At 35.3% G+C, this 14,391-nt stretch overlaps 1 long non-coding RNA gene across 2 annotated transcripts; it reads right to left on the bottom strand.

The window, feature by feature from the left end:
* Nucleotides 1–10,154: 10,154 nt before the first annotated feature.
* On the bottom strand, nt 10,155–11,102 carry LOC147497510 (uncharacterized). 2 transcript variants are annotated; one of them, XR_015197126.1, is made up of 3 exons: nt 10,997–11,102; nt 10,290–10,418; nt 10,155–10,206 (listed from the first exon to the last, which is right to left on the bottom strand). It is a non-coding gene; the product is annotated as an uncharacterized LOC147497510 (long non-coding RNA). The 2 variants fall into 2 exon arrangements; XR_015197127.1 differs by having other exon boundaries at nt 11,017–11,102.
* Nucleotides 11,103–14,391: the final 3,289 nt, after the last annotated feature.

Here is a 14,391-nt window from a genome sequence, read left to right as displayed (position 1 = left end):
TAACAGTGGAGTCTCGAAGATAATAGGCATTTGTGATGTTCATGTAGAAATAACTAATGTGGGCTACACCTTCACACTCAAGGATGTAAGACATGTCCCTGACATTTGGTGTAATGACCTAGAATTTTACCAAAAGGTAATGCAGTCATTTTACGTGTTGGCTTAGTGCTATTATAAGAAATTATGTGCTGACATTATTTGTTTTGGTGTGTAAAATCAATGGACTCGTCTTGTTATTACATTATTTTAACGGGAGCTTGTGTAGTTATATTTAAGACGAATAAATCCAATATAATGTGTACTTTGTTAATATGGGTTTGCATGTGATTTGTTTGTTAGATTGTAACAATTTTATGACAATTTTTCTATTAGTAGCCTCGTAATTAATTTTGGTTAGTGGAACAAATACCTTAGCTTATTTTCATATGGCCTATGGGCTATGAATGGTGATTATTTGATGTGTGCTTTATCATATTTGATTTGGGCCTATATTACTATATATTAGTTTGCCCTGTTCTATTCAATAAATTGGGATTAGGCTATAATAGTAAATGGGCCTATTCTATTATTTTGATTCTATTTTGTTAATTCGGCTTGTTATATTATTGGGCCCCTATTATTTGGGATTATTCCTACTTTGGCCCTCTTACTTACGTTTGAATTAAATGTGTGGCTTTCGTTTGTGGGCTTATGGTTGGTTGCATGGGTGTATGAGGTGTCTTTACAAGAAAGTTTAAATCTAAGTATTAGAAACAAAACTGGTGACCACCTGCTGGAGGGAGAGGAGGACCGAGGATGGGACAGTGGGACAGGAATTCACATCTCAAGTCCTTTTGACATTTTCAATCCCTCTAGTTAGGAGAACAAAAATATGAAAACAAGCTTTGGTCTCTTATGGGCTATCATCAATAACCGAAATGAAACTAAAATAGTCCATCAAGTTAGAAAGATAGAGTGTTATACTTGGAAATATTGGGTTTTGTGTTGCTGAAATTGAAGGATTAATCCACTCAATCAAGTTCTCTTGGTAGTTAGACAACCACTTTTACATGTCTAGCTAACTAGTAATTAGGAGCAAACATGGTGTTGGTACTGGAGAAGGGGTCACAGGATCACTTTGATTGACCGAGTCTATTAATTGAAGATGAGTTTGTCTTGTTCTAAATAAAAACTTCAGATGAGACAAGTATACATCTACGGAACACTTCCTACTTAAACGGTAAGCTGGTGTATAAGGAGAGGAGTTTGGGTCACGTAATATAATTGCTATTTTTCTTTTGCTGGATTGCTATTTTCTTTAGTTAGGAAGTATATGCATTGTTTGCATTAAGTAATATAAATGAGATTAGTTCGACAGCTTGATACTCCATATAACTGTTTGGCAAGAAATAATATTCTTTGTGTTAATTATGATTTACTGTAGTAATTCTTATTAGTAGTGAATCAATAATATTTAATTTTTATTGTGAATATTTTGCATTTATTTGCTCGAGAATTCGAGAATTATCTCAAAAGATAATTTCTAAAGTGACGTACAACCTGAAATGCCCATTCAAGGTGGAGAGTCGGTTAGTGGACATTAGATAATCATAACAAGAGTGAGGAACCCATACTACTTTCCTCATCGGAATGGCTTAATCCATTCCCATAGAACCTTACACTCTAATAGGAGATCTACGACTGGCTTGATCCCTAAAAAGGGTACGTAGGCAGCTACCCGACTCAGCCACTTCCATAGGAAAACCCCTACCCCTTGTAACAAGGAGATCGGTTGTTCAAGTTATTTTGCTACTGTTTAATTTTGGTTAAATATATTTTCGTAAGTGTTAAGCATGATCTAAATCTTTTGATAATATTGATTAATATTGCATGCTAACTTGTTTCATGAAATTCCGTTAATTGATATAATCACAAGCATTTAACAAGAAAACAGTAAGATTCACAGTGCAGCTAAACAGTAAGTAAACCTTGTCTTTTGGTAGTCAATTTCATTTCAAGTTGATTATTATATATTAACTTCGAATCTAACATTGAGCGCTGGAGTATATTCACGTACAGAGGTGAATTTAATTTATTTAAGACCATGTTTATGGGTTCGTTATCCCACTTCTTGTGACAGAAATGAGATTGATTATGTGTGCGAAATGAGAAATTTTGATTGTATGATTTGTGTGTGTAAGTTTCTTTGATCTGGACTTCGTTGGATTAATACATTATGACTGAGCTCGACAGAAGGAGTCATAGATGATATTGTAATGAAGGCATCTCAGGTAAAGTAACTTGCAGCACATTTAATGAACAAAATCGTTTTCTTAAAATCTATATATTTGTGTGCGTAAGTTTCTTTGGTCTGGACATGGTTGGATTAGTACATTATGACCGAGCCCAACAGAGGGAGTCATAGATGATATTGTAATGAACGTATGTCAAGTAAAGTAACTTGCGGCACAGTTAATGAACATAACCATTTTCATAAAAACTATATGTATGTAATTATTTGGAATGACTGGAAATACAATGATATACTATTTTTCTTGTCACGAGGTGATTTAGAAAAGGATTTGTGAATTCCTATAAAGAATAAGTTGTTGTCATATGTCGGCGAAGGCAGTTCATTCTAGGATTTACAACTGTGGTGTACAGCTTTCGAGGTGAATGGGCCTGCTTTAAAGGGTTTCATCATAGGGTGTAGTCAGTGAATTCTTTTTCTACTTTTCTAGATGACCATGTTTGTACGTGCCATGCTATATGGTGCTTAGTTTGGTAGAGGATACATGTTACCTCGATGAGATTTAGACGCGAGGGGTACCGGTTATATAGATTCACTCCTGGATTGGTTTCAAGTATCGAAGCAATCTGCGGTCGTTGAACGGTTAACCACCGTAAGTTAGGTGACAATCCGTATGGGGGTCGGGGTCATAAGGCCCACCTGAGCCCTGAAAGCTTTGGGTTTTGTGTGTACAATCACAACTAACGACATTTCAGCTCCCTGCCGGTAAAATCAGGAAAATAACGATGCGTGGTTCACACTGGGAAGTACTAAACCGAGATATTGCCTTGGACTGGGGTTGAGTACCAGTCGTATCCTCACCTCTCTAAGAGGATGCAATGGCCACAATATTGTTATGATGATTGTATTATGTAGTTATATGGTATATGCATGATGCATGTTACATGTGGCAAGTTGTGTGTATCAGGTATTGTTTCGATAATTTGGGGTTTCGTGGACTTATTGTGTTCTAAGGAGAATTGTTTTCTTTATGGTGGATGTCCAACATTTTCTGTTAAGTGCTAGACTTCGTTTCCTTGCTTCGAGTTTATGGTTGAACTATCATTTCTGGTAATTGTATTTACTTCTATCTATTGGGGTTTGGTCTTTGTGTATGGTTGGATAGAGTTGATTTCTCAATTATGATATTCTGGTTGTGTTGTTTATATCTGGTTATTTGTTCGGTATCTCGGAAGTTGGATTTCATATTGGAGTTGGATTCTTGGACTATATGACGATGGCTATCATAGTCCAAGATAATCTTGCATTTTGGCGTATTATCTTGCTCTCATTTTTCTTTTATTCAGCAAGGATTTATATATTAATTCATTGGAATTTTGCGAGATCCACCGATGACATCTTCTCTTTGTGCAAGTTGGAGTTGTTCTTGGCACTGGTATATATTCTAAGTGTTTTCTCTATTGGATCATCATATGGATTTGTTATTTTTGTTGGTTCTATCTATATTATTGGAGCTCTCTCTACACACTATCATTGTTGGAGTTTATATGGCTTCTATCATTATTCTTATTTTCATCTGGAACTTCTCTGACACTACTGACAAATTATATCACTATCAAATGGAGTTCTTACTAAGTTTTATTTATTGGAAGCGAACAACAAGGTTAGTAACTTTAACATTTATTTATCAATTAAATCTACTCATTTTCCTTCTTGCTAATTTAATTTATTTAAGACCATGTTTATGGGTTCGTTATCCCACTTCTTGTGACAGAAACGAGATTAATTGTGTGTTCGGAATGAGAAATTTTGATTATATGATTTGTGTGCGTAAGTTTCTTTGATCTGGACATGGTTTGATTAGTACATTATGATCGAGCCCGACAGAGGGAGTCATAGATGATATTGTAATGAGCGCATGTCAGGTCAAGTAACTTGCGACACAGTTAATGAACAAAATCGTTTTCTTAAAATCTATATATTTGTGTGCGTAAGTTTCTTTGATCTGGACATGGTTGGATTAGTACATTATGACCGAGTCCGACAGAGGGAGTCATAGATGATATTGTAATGAACGTATGTCAAGTAAAGTAACTTGCGGAACAGTTAATGAACATAACCATTTTCATAAAAACTATATGTATGTAATTATTTGGAATGACCAGAAATACAATGATATACTATTATTCTTATAATGAGGTGATTTAGAAAAGGATTTGTGAATTCCTATAAAGAATGAGTTGTTGTCATATGCCGGCGACGTAGTTCATCCTATGATTTACAACTGTGGTGTACATCTTTCGAGGTGAATGGCCTAGCTTTAAAGGGATGCATCACAGGGTGTAGTTTGGGAATTCCTTTTCTACTTTTCTAGATGACCATGTTTGTACGTGCCACACAGTATGGTGCTTAGTTTGGTGGAGGATACATGTTACCTCGATGAGGTTTAGACAGGATGGGTGGTTATATAGATTCACTCCTTGATTGGATTCAGGTACCGAAGCAATCTGTAGTTGTCGAATGGTTGACCACCGTAAGTTAGGTGACAACCCATATGGGGGTCGTGGTCATAGGGTCCACCTGAGCCCTAAAATCTTTGGGTTTTGTGTGTACAATCACAACTAACGACATTTCAGCTCCCTGCTGATAAAATAAGGAAAATAATAGTGCATGGTTCATTTTGGGAAGTACTGAACCGAAATATTGCCTGGGATTGGGGCTGAGTACCAGTCGTATCCTCACCTCTCTAATTGGATGCAGCGGGCACAATATTGGTATGATGATTGTATTAGGTAGTTATTCTAGTTATATGGTATATGCATGATGCATGGTGCATGTGGCAAGTTGTGTGTATCAGGTATTTTTTCGACAATTTGGTGTTTTGTGGACTTATTGTGTTATGAGGAGAATTGTTTTCTTTATGGTGGTTGCCCAACATTTTATGTTTAGTGCTAGACTTGGTTTCCTTGCTTCAAGTTTATGGTTGAACTATAATTTATGGAAACTGTATTGGCTTCAATCTATTGGGGTTTGATCTTTATATCTCACTGGATAGAGTTGATTTCTCAGCTGTGATATTCTGGTTATGTTGTTTATATCTGGTTATTTGTTCGGTATCTTGGATGTTGGATTTCATATTGGAGCTGGATTCTTGGACTATATGACAATGGCTATCATTTTGGCGTATTATCTTGCTCTCATTTTTCTTTTATTCAGCAAGGATTTATATATTATTTCATTGGAATTTTGCGAGATCCACTAATGACATCTTCTCTTTGTGCAAGTTGGAGATGTTCTTAGCACTGGTATATATTCTAAGTGTTTTCTCTATTGGATCATCATATGGATTTGTTATTTTTGTTGGTTCTATCTATATTATTGGAGCTCTCTCTACACGCTATCGTTGTTGGAGTTTATATGGCTTCTATCATTATTCTTATTTTCATCTGAAACTTCTCTGACACTATTGATAAATTATATCACTATCAAATGGAGTTCTTATTAAGTTTTATATATTGGAAGCGAACAACGAGGTTAGTAACTTTAACATTTATTTATCAATTAAATCTACTCATTTGCCTTCTTGCTAATTTTGAAGTTGTATATGACTACGTTACTGGACAAGGTATAGTACAAGTTTTAATATCACCACTTGTTGTTGTGTTTAAGTGGCTATGTCTACTTTGAATGTGTGAATTAGGCTCACAACAGTTTGTGGAATTTGAAATATGTGTGTTGACTTGGTATATGTTTCTTCTAATTGTAAGCCAAGTGATTAGTGTCTTGCATGTAATTGGAATACGTGGTTGTTTGATATGTTCAATAAGTGCTTGTTTGTCTTGGTTTATGTGTAACTCCTGAATATTTTGTTCGCAATATTTTCAATGATTTACACTTAGTGTTATTATGGTGTAGGAATGTGTGTATTGGTTTAACTGTGTGGAACATTCGCTTTAAGTATGTGTTACATTGCAACTTGTCTTAACTCGGTGTGTGCAAGTGTGAAATTTGATGCTTACTTGAGATTTTTAGTTGTAAAGTAGGGTATGAAGTTTTGTTCGGTGAATCTTTTGTTTATACTTGTACGTAGACACCCCATTTTTGCACCTTAAGCATAATTCATTCACGATTTTGCCTTGAATTAAATTTGATCATATAAGGTGATTTTCTTTCTAGAGTCTTCTTTTCTACATCAAATTGCTTTATTTCCATAATCTATTAGTGTCTTTAGACTCTTCTCATCATGTTCTAGCTATGGCTAAAGTTTTGTTGCTTTTTGAATTTTGAGGTGAAAATGACTAAAATGCCCCTGTGACCCTTTGTAGCCCAAATTTCGATTTTCCACTCTTTATTTGAATGAGATTATTTCATATTTGAATTTCCCTTGAAAAATCTTTCGAAATGAGTACAAGCTTGCCTAGGTTCCTTTTGGATTTCAGAAACCTTAATCTTGCCTTATCCCGTTTCAGCCCGTTGTGTGCGCTGTTCAGTGCAATACATTTTTGGAGTAAAATTTCGACCCAAGGGTATTTTTAAGAGTTCATGGATCTTCCTAATGGATTAAGGATTATTTTTTGTGAGGAAGAGTTTCCCAATTTTGACCTAGTAAAAGGGAATTTGCAGTGTTGAAAAAATGGTCAAAATGGGTCTCTTTTGTGGATTCTGGACCCATGCTCGTGGGCTGTGGATCCAGTTCATGTTGGATATTTTCATTAGGATTTCTAGACTATTCTCAAGCCTCCAAAACCCTAGATAACCTTCCTTATTTATTTGATTTGATTTGATCCCTAAAATTAAGAATATTATAGAGAATATGCCATTTTGGAGCCATGTTTGGAAACTCAAGATTGTGGGAATATTGAGGACGTCTAGGGTTGTTTTTTTTTCCTTAATCCATCTATAAAAACTAGAAATCAAGGGCCAAGATCGCACCTCTTTCCACCTCTTGAATCAAGGGCTAGATTTAAGCGGTGCATCCAGAAGATATCAAGTCATTGGATTTTTCTTAATAAGTACTCAGCCATTGGATCAAACTCATTACAATATTGGAATCCATGCCCAAACACTATAAATAGTGGTCTCATTCACCCATCAAAAAAGATATTCAGCTAGTTATTTAGAGCTAATAGCCTAGTAGTCTTATTTTCTTTAGTGTTCTTCATTTTTCTTTCTAGTTCTTCATTTTAGCCATCTTTTCTACTAGTTCAATCCTGAGTAGAAGCCCTATTTCATTGAAAGTTGTTTCTTTTCTCAAATCACCTGTTTCAATCAACAAAGTTGTCAATTCAAGATCAAGTTCATCATCATCATCATTTATCAACAATCAATCAATCAATCTACAATCAAGTATGAGACAACATTCCAAATAAGGTGATATCTTTTTTTGTTTTCTTCATTTACCATTGCATATTAAGATTCTTTTTTAGTCTTATTATAACATATAATTATTCACTTTAAATAATTTAGCAAAGATCATCCAACATGGTAAATAAAATTTTAAGCGTTCTTCATTCACTTATCTCAAAATGTTACACCTCAATAGAAGTAAGGCTAGTTTTACCAGGCGAGTGTGGGTGCCTAACACCTTCCCACATCGTACCTTGACTCATGAACCCAATAATCATATAGTTTTGAGGGCTAGTCCTTCACATAGGTTTTATTCAATTTTTCCTTAATAAAGTTAGTGACGACTCTAAAATCAATTGCATAGACCTAGGTACACATTTTTGTGCGTACAATACTCTAAATTCATAGATGTTGACAAGATAAATAAATTCAATGTGAGAACAGTAGTTTTAACATGCTAAAATCATTATAATCAATCAATAATAATATTCTCTAAAACAATTGTTATAAGGGAGTAGTCGTGTTCGAACCACTCTTGCTTGCACGTACTTGTAACAAATTTAGACTAATTAAACTAATCACTAATGAGAGAGCAATTTATAATATGAAAACAATAAATATAAGATTGAAAAATAGTAGATTTAAAGGTGAGAAAGATAATTAGAGAAGACTTAATCCACCATGTAATTCGATTGACTATTAGTTAGTTATCGAATTGCCTTTTTTGATCCCTAGCAAACAACCTACATCTCTATAGTCATTGCTTGACTAGCAATAGAGATTAGCACCCCCACAAATATCTTTGATGGGGTTTCTAATCTCTAGCCTCTTGTTATGAGTTCTATCTCTAGAAACTCACAACAAAAGACTTGAAATTCTAACACGAAAACAATAACAACTAATAACTAATCATCCTCACATGGCTTCATAAACCTCCTCTAATGGAGGTTCCTTGTTTCATTGGATGTTATAAGCTAAAACAATAAGATAAAGACATTAAAATAAAGAGACAAGAATTGAATTGAAGACTAAAGCTTTTTATTGAAAGTTTTAATGGAGGCCACAATTATAAGCCTAATTCTAACCCTAAACTAAACTACAACTACACTAAACTAATTAGAGAATAAGGGGAGGAATGAGTAATAAGTTTAGCCTTAACCCTCTTTATATAAGAGAGAGTTAGGGTTACATTTTCGTGCATGGGCTAAAAAGGGAGACTTTCATCCTCTAAAGTGAGCCCAAATTCCATTAGGTTAAGTCTAAAAGGGCCAATTCTACTGGAAATTATTTTAATGCTCTTTTTATCCACTTTTATAACTCTGATTGGGGCAAGGCTGGGTCAATTGGAAAGCTTATTCCGAGCCGGTCCTTTTGACATAAACTAGACCTAATTCTGAGACCCCGAGTCCAAAGATATGCCCATTTGTAGTTCTGTTGACTTTCCTATTCTTTTTCTACCTGAATTGACTTTGACTTTTCAGTTTTGACTGGACTTGAAAAAGCTTTTTCTTTTTGATTATTGGGCTTTAAACGTAAAACTTCCTCAGCAATCATCTTGACTTGTTTTCCATGCAAAATGACATTTTTAAGCATATAAACAGCTTCAAGAATTGGAATACACAAAAACACATAAACATTACTAACTCTTATTTGTTATAAACATAATTGGCCTAAATAGAATGCTATTAAGGGGTTTAAACTACACTTTTGGGTGTTTATCAGATGCTAGTGTCAGCATTATATATTTTGCTGTGCTTGTATAAATTTTAATTTCACGGACAAAATTTCTCTAAGGAGGGTTTAATGTAATGACCTAGAATTTTGCCAAAGGGTAATCCGGTAATTTTAGGTGTTGGTTTAGTGCTATTATAGGAAATTACGTGCTGACATTATTTGTTTTGGTGTGTAAAAGCAATGGACTTGTCTTGTTATTACAATATTTTGATAGGAACTTGTGTAGTTGTATTTAATACGAATAAATCCAATATAATGTGTACACAGTTGAAGTGTAGTTACTATTAATATGGGTTTGTGATTTGTTTGTTGGATTGTAACAATTTTATGACAGGTTTTCTATTAGTAGCATCGCAATTAAATTTGATTAGTGGAACATATACCTTAGCTTATTTTCATATTTATTGTGGGTCGTGTGTTTGTAGTTAAGTCATGGACAGTAGAGGTTGATAACTACAAGAACAAGGTGGGTTCCATTCCTCTATGGGTAAATCTGATGGATGTACAAAAAGAAATATGGACTTTTGATGGTCTCTCATATCTTGCAAGCTTAGTGGGAGGCACACCTTTGTTTATGGATGACGCTACAACAAAAAGGAAAAGATTATCATTCGCAAGATTTTGAATTGAGTTCCCTGTAAACTATGACTATAAAGAAGCTATAACAGTTAAAGGTGGGAACCGAGAGGTTGTAATACCTCTGGAATATCCATGGAAACCAAACTCAGGCACAAACTGCAACAAGTTTGGGCATTCAACAGACCAGTGCTCTGGTAGAACAACTAGGGTATGGAGACCAAGGGTAGCTTAGAGAAATGGTACACTACACCATAGCAGGCTATTTGCACCTTCGGCAAATTCTAATTACATGTAACATCCCACGCCTTCAAAAATGCCTGGTAATCAAAGATGGAAGTCATAACTGTTAAATTATATTAGGAAGAAAGCTAGCATACGGAAGAGAAGTAAAACAATTTACTTGAGAATCATCAATGTAGCCACCCCCAACAGCTCCATAGTCTAAAACATTGATCTCTTTAACAAAACTACAAGAAAGAACAATAACATTTGAGCAGGATAGAGTGACAAGTATCAAGGCAAGTATACCCTGTGCAGAACAAAAGAATAGTTTTAGGATTCACCAAAGTAGAGACAAAATGAAAATAAATAAAAAGAAAATGAAAAAAGGAGAGACAAAAAAAAGATAGTTAATTGAGGCATATTGAAGAAACCCATTCGAAAGAGAAACTGAGCTACTCACCATAACATATGGTGGAAATGTGGAATGATCCTTGTATGACAAACTTAGAAACTTTTCTTTTATAGGTACCTTAAGGCACTTAATTTCAGCGTAAAATGTTGCACGCACTCTAGAAAATGTAGAATCAGTTTATTTTGTTATCATTTCGACCAAATAGTATACTTGACTTCCGATTGAGATTTTAATTTTTAATAAATAGAACCCAACAACAATTGTAGGATACATATTCAACTCGTTGATTTATACATACTTTGAGACCTGTAAGTGTACTTCTCATCATTTCGAAAATCAAGGGAAATATATTACTTATTAGAGAAAGCAAGATGGATAGAAGCTCTTCAAGAGCATGAATTATATTAAAAGCCACCCTTAGAAATATAAGCAAACAATGAAGGATAGAGGTTTCCACGCATTGAAACAGTTACCATAAAGAGTGGGAATTTACTCAATTTAGATCCATCAAGAGTGGGAAAGCAAGAACTGATTGTACGAATCTTTATCAGACAAGAATTTTCGCAACTCGTCCACACTACAAGGCATTCGACACTACATATCAGTTAAGAAATTACCGATAATATATACAAGATAAAACTTGCTATAACAAAGTCGAAAACTATTAATCAAGAACTAATGAAATGGGCAAACATGTTTCTTCAATATCTAAAGTTGACAAGTGCAGTCGAGGAGAAAATGGTATGTAATACAGCTTCAGAACAAATGGGGTACTAAAACACAGGTTAAAAAAGAGCCCCGTTGCCCCCATTCGGTGCATAACAAAGTAAAAGAAGAAGAACCTATTGTTTGACACCAAGTGGAGAAGCAGTGATGTAAGAAACAGTCCAGCCGTAGGAGATGAAAGGATCTTCTACCAAACTCACTCTCCAAAACACACCAGAAATCAGCAAGGAACAAAAATTCTATCAGTAACTATAGAATGAGGAAACTTACTGTTCTATTGCGGACAAAGCCAGACCTGGTATCAAATGCCTGCACATGTACACATGACTTCAATGAGAAGCTCGAAACAGTGAATTGCAAAACCCAAAATCAACTAATAAAAAAATAACCAAATTGAACGACCATTGTTTTCAATTTCAGAGAAATTGAGAGAGAGAACCAGTATTTAGGGATTGAGGAGTGCGAAAATTAGGGATCGACCATTCTTCTTCTTCTTCTTTCTTTCTTTGATTGAGGAGTGCGAAAATTAGGGATCTTGAGATAATGCAGTGGTGAGAGAGAGAGAGAGAGGAGAAAAAAAAAAATTATGTTTTATATTTCGATATTTTTGGTTCGATATTTTTGGTTTCCCTCTGTTCGCGAAATTTTTAAGTTTGTAACACTTCTCCAACGCTTTTTAAGCGTTAGCAATTAATTCCGGAAATTCACCCAAATAAAGCAACGCTTTACAACATTACCAACGCTTATTTAACGTTGGAAACTTACTAACGCTAAATAAGTGTTGCAAATCAAAAAAGGTGCGTGTTTCAAATATCCTATTATGGTGTAGTGGTATTGAAACAACGACAACTGACAGAACAAGAGGAAATACACTGAGTCAAAAGGGAAATGAACCTAAAACTGAGCAAGAGCATCAAAGATAAGGAACAAGGTCACTAGCAGTTGTTATTGTAAATTCAGATCAAAGGTTGGAGCTTAGGATTGCATAAATCCAAGAAACAAGCCTCTGTAACATGGAAGACACTGGGCATCAGGCCCAACAGAGCCGCAGTGAGATCCACTCATTAAGTAATATAAACTTAGTCTCCCCTGGACGAGTAGAGAGTGACTTTGAAGACCATCCTACTGAGGACCAATCTCTAGTAGTTATGCAAACTCCTATTCAACAAATGAAAGGTTCACACCCAAAAGCAAACTTATTTTGTGTAGAGAGAAATATTTTTGAGGAACTGGCAGACTTGGAAGATGATGATCTTTCGGATGCTGAGCCTGAATTGTTTGGGGATAAAGAGGTCATGCCTAGACCAGAACTAGAAGTATGGGAGAGGTCAGTAGTGCTGACACGAGCTCAGAAGCAAAAGATTGTGCAACAACCGTAGTCTCAGTTAGGGAAGAACTAAAGGGAGTGGAAAAAAGAAAGGCCATTAAAACTTCCCAATGATAAGAGTAAGTAATTGGAATGTCAGGGGAATAGATGACTACACGAAAGGAAAGCAGTTGAATATGTTTATACAGGAGAATAAGATTAGTTGTATGGGTTTGCTGGAAACAAAGGTAAGAATGGAGAAAATGGTACACATAAAAAGTATAGTATGTTCCCAATGGGCAATGGAACACAATTGTACTAGTGATGAATATGGCAAAATTTTGCTCAGTTGGGATATAAGTATTTTGGATGTTAAAAAAGAGGTGGAAGGGGTACAATTTCTGCACTGTAAGATTACCAATTTGTAGTATGGTTTTAGTTTTTCCTTAACTATTGTTTACGTATCAAGATCGACAGATTGTGTGGGAGGAACTAAAGGCTATAAGTGTAGGTATCCATGGTCCTTGGTGTGTAATGGGAGACTTTAACAATGTGTTATTCTCCCATGAAAGAATTGGAGACAAGGTTGTACATCCTAGGGAAACTCAACTATTTGCAAGTTGCATGAATGTAGCAGGGCTCTTTAATCATATGACTTTAGGTTGTTTCTATACTTGGAATAGTGGAGGAGCGAATATGAGAAAATGGTCAAAGCTGGATAGATGCTTAGTAAATTCTGCCTGGACATCTCTAACTTTGTCTACAAGTGTGGAAGTCTTAACCCAAAGAATCTCATATCACTGCCCATTGGTTATGTCTTTCACAAGTTTTGTTAGAAGCCGTACCCCCTTCAAATTTTGTAATTTTTAGTTGCTTCACTAGACCGTGGTAGCCCTCCATTCATTTTGACAAGAAAGTTGAAAAGTCTAAAGGTAGTGCTAAAAGGTTGGGCACGATCCTTTTGTAATGACACTCAGAGGACGGTTACAAAAACTAGAATGTAACTCCAGTCAGTTCAAGAAATGTTACACTAGATTCCGCTGGACTGCTTCCTTAGTGCTTAAGAGTTTGAGTTGTGAGAAAAGCTATGTAGCTTGATTAAAATGGAGGAAGCTGACATTTTCCACAAAACAGATATTGACTGGCTATGCTTTGGGGATAAGTGTAGTGCATATTTTTTCAATGCGTTGAAGGAGAAGAAAGCTAGAAACTATGTTGGGGTCATAACAGATGGACAAGGTACAAAAAGAGAAGGTAAGGATCAAGTAGCTGATGCATTTCTCCAATTCTACTCTGAACTCTTGGGGGTTTCCTCTGATGCATATTGTGAATCTGGGTTCCTCAATAACCTAAAAGTGACAGAGATCGACCAAAATACAAGCAAATCCCTTATCTCCCCTATTATTTAGCTAGAGATCAAGGAAAGCTTATTTGGTATGGAGGATAATAAATCATCAGGCCCTGTTGGTTATAATGCATGTTTCTTTAAAGAAAGCTGGGATACTATTGGAGTTGGTTTCACTAGAGCTATCAAGTATATCTTTCTCCACAGAAAATTGATAGGAGGTATAAATTCCACTTTCCTCTGTCTCATCCCAAAAATGAAAAATGCATCTTCAGTTGCCTCTTTTAGACCCATAGCTTGTTGTAACATTATATACAAATGTGCGTCAAAAGTACTAACCAATAGGATGAAGATTTTTATATTTGGGCTAATCTCAAGTTCCCAATCAATCTTTATTCTTGGAAGGTCTATTTAAGACAACCTTATCTTAGCTCATGAGTTACTAAGGGGTTATCCGAGAAAGCATGTCCAGAACAGATGTGCTATAAAGC

The sequence above is a fragment of the Coptis chinensis genome, chromosome 5, assembly GCF_015680905.1.
Source record: "Coptis chinensis isolate HL-2020 chromosome 5, ASM1568090v1, whole genome shotgun sequence".
In the NCBI taxonomy this organism is placed as follows: domain Eukaryota; kingdom Viridiplantae; phylum Streptophyta; class Magnoliopsida; order Ranunculales; family Ranunculaceae; genus Coptis; species Coptis chinensis.
Note: the sequence above shows the minus strand (reverse complement) of the source record. Positions and strands in the feature narration are given on the sequence as shown.